This window comes from Amaranthus tricolor, chromosome 5 (genome assembly GCF_026212465.1).
Source record: "Amaranthus tricolor cultivar Red isolate AtriRed21 chromosome 5, ASM2621246v1, whole genome shotgun sequence".
NCBI lineage: Eukaryota > Viridiplantae > Streptophyta > Magnoliopsida > Caryophyllales > Amaranthaceae > Amaranthus > Amaranthus tricolor.
In genome coordinates this window covers 8,044,074-8,047,274 of record NC_080051.1, presented here as the reverse complement: position 1 = coordinate 8,047,274, position 3,201 = coordinate 8,044,074, and the positions used below count along the sequence as shown (strand labels likewise).

Below are 3,201 nucleotides of genomic sequence, written 5' to 3'. Positions count from 1 at the left end.
ATAATTTACCATGGTGTCATATAAAAAGAGAAATGTTAGAAAAAAAAAGTTTCACCATCGAGTAAAGTTTTTTTGATGTAAACGAATAAATTGAAATACTATCGAACAGTATTAAGATTAGGCAGTGTATTTTTTTAGAGAAAGAAAAAGGAAAAAGAATTAAAATTAGAATTGGTGATTGATTGTAAAACTAATTAAACTTACCGCCTTGATTGGGGTGGTGAAGTGTAATAATAAGTGTGATTTGGAGCTAACTGGGCACCATTAATGAAGCAATGACGCAAAATTAGTTAAACATTTATAAGGCTTCACGTGTAGTGTCCCATTTTTCTCCTTCTTTTTAATTAATTGAGTTTCTGTTTTTATCTACTAATTTAATACTACAAATAGTGTGACTAACAATTTGATCATCTTTGTATGGCCCCTGCCCCACATACGTAACTAAAATTTTCAACCCAAACAAGAAATTGCAAATTAATACATATATATTACATTATAATTGATTTTCTTTATAAAAAAATAAAAATAAATGCAAGATAATCAATTTGACTTTACAAACCCCCAACTTATTTTATTTGGCCCTTATTTCATGCAAACATAGAAAGCTTTTAATTTTTAGATTTTCAAAAAGAAATTAAATGTAATAAGATAGGGTAGTAATTATGATGGAGGGAAATGAGAAGGAAGGAAAGATTGAAGGCCAGTTGCATCACATTGATATACATTGAATAGAAAGAGACGAGAAAGAAGCAAAATCGTAGATAACTACAACCAAATTCAAAATTAATTAATTCATCAATAGGTAAAACTAAAAGATGCATCAATAATAATATTAAATAATAAAAATAATAATAATACTCCTTAATTATAGTTATAATCATAATTCTATTAAAAAAAAAAATTCCATTTGGTTGCAGAGAAGACGGGAGAATGTATTACGACCTACTCACATCAGCCGCATGATCAGCCAGTCCCTGAGTACATCCCGTCTTATGGGCAACCAAACAGGACTTGATGTTTCAGCCTGTTTCTCTAGCAATTACTAAATTACTATTACTACTTAATTAAGACCACTAAATATAAGACAAACCAAATGAAAGGACGACGATTCTAACACATTAAAGTTTAATCAATGCTAACTAATACTCCCCAACTTAATCAAACTAACCATATTTATAATAATAGTAATAGTAATAATTAATTAAATAAACTGGTGGGCGGGTCGTCCATGATAGCAAGCAAGCTAAGGATTGGTTACTTTTGGTTGCGGAGGAAATCGAGGAGTACAGTGCTCTTGCACTTTGGGCAGCGAGGATCAGCTTCTGAAAGCATGACATACATGAGACACCTTGGACATCCAACAAGCACCATTGAAGTTGCTTCTGGACTGCTTGAATATTTTAGACTTTCTTCAGAAGAAACACATGAACGTGTTGGAGACTCTGACTCTTCCGATGAAGACGTTGACATCCTCCTCTGTCTTCTTACTACTCTTGTGGCTGTTTCAGCCACTGACAGATTCAGCTTCAAATCCAACTCCTGCTGATCATTGTTGCTGTTGTTTCCTCTGTTTCTCCTACTCATTTTTCTTCCTTTTGCTTTAATTACCTGAAATTCAACTCAAATTAATTAAAACCTTCATTAACATATTTTCAATTTTAATTCCAATTAATTCATACATAATAATCTTGATGAGAAAACTAATTATTACTTAGAATTAGAACTCCTTCGCGGTATGTTAGAGCAAGCTAAGAGAGAAGAGCAAGAAGATATATGAATTAATGAGGGATCGATGGAGATATAAGAAAAAGAAGAGAAGAGAAGAGAAGAGAAGAGAGCAGAGCAGAGGGAGTTGAGAAATGGGGAATAGTTAGTTCATGTGAAGCTCATTATATAGAGAAGAACTTCAACTTTCAAGAGAGGAAGGGTGCCTTTAATTCATAATTAAAGTATGGATAGGAATCGAACTAAATTACAACCCTTCCCTTGTTATTATTATTATTATTATTATTACTTATTATTAAGTATGTGTATTGTGTTAGAGAGAGAGAGAGAGATATAGAGATATAGATTTGAAGCTTTGCTAATAATATATATCGAATTCAATTCAATCCTAAGCTCATCAACAAAATATCTATAAAGCAAGCTAACATTAGAGCTTAGGGAACCCTAAACTTAATTAGTTGATTTTATATGAACTTATTACACATAAAAATAGTATATAGTACTTAATTAAAGAAAACGAGTTAAAAAGTATATTTAAGCAGATTAGACAATACGAGTATCACCTTGTGAATCGAAAATTAAAGAAATCTCAAACCCAATTTCGTCTTTTAATTCTTATCTTTATTTTTGAAAAATAAGAAAAAAAAAGAAAGAGAGAGAAAGAGTCATAGTAATAGCAATAGTGGCTCATTATTAAGAAGAAGAAGAAGACGAGTGGAAAATTAAATGCGTTTAGCAAATATTTAATAATAATATTAATGAGTTAGTGAGTAATAAAGAGAAAAGAAAAAAGAAAACAATGGTAATTAATTGAATTATGGATCAAGTAGCTAGCTGTAAATGGTAGTATATGTATAATAAGACCGGATCATAAGTACTTGGTAGTCAAAAATGAAGATACGAGAGAGATACTTAATTTCAGTTTTTCAGATTTGGAGTTATTGCATTCTCTAACCTCCTGCTCCGATCCTGCGACCTTTCTTTCATTCATTTCCCATTCTACATCTCCCTTTTATTGTTTTCTTTTTCTTTAGTTTTATTAGCCTGGAACTCATGCTGATTAATTACATACCAAAACTCAAATCTAACGGCTAAAACTATCTCTAGTGTTAGCGAGGCTTAAACCTTCAGCCAAGCCTAAAAATATACTCCTCACACTTATATTATTTTTCTTCTTGTGATTCATAACCTCAATGTTTTTTTTTTTGTTTTCTCGAATTACGGCAATTAAGATATCAATGTCTAGAGCGTTCAACTAAATTATAGCATTTCAATTTTTTTGTGTTTAGAATTTTGGGTTTTGTGATCGAATCCTGCGATTTAGCCTAAACATTATAATCATTGATACTTTGTTGGTTGGAATTTAAAAAAAAAAACATTGAGACTATAATTTATAAAAATATTAAACTTTAAGGTTGTAATTGATCCCTCTAAAATTACAAAACCTCGTTTAAGATTATAAGTTATTAATAACTT

The 3,201-nt window shown here is 30.6% G+C and overlaps 1 long non-coding RNA gene across 1 annotated transcript; it reads right to left on the bottom strand.

The window, feature by feature from the left end:
• Nucleotides 1–760: 760 nt before the first annotated feature.
• On the bottom strand, nucleotides 761–2,623 carry LOC130812725 (uncharacterized). The gene is made up of 2 exons (XR_009042112.1): nucleotides 1,712–2,623; nucleotides 761–1,608 (listed from the first exon to the last, which is right to left on the bottom strand). It is a non-coding gene; the product is annotated as an uncharacterized LOC130812725 (long non-coding RNA).
• Between the last annotated feature and the right edge of the window lie 578 nt (nucleotides 2,624–3,201).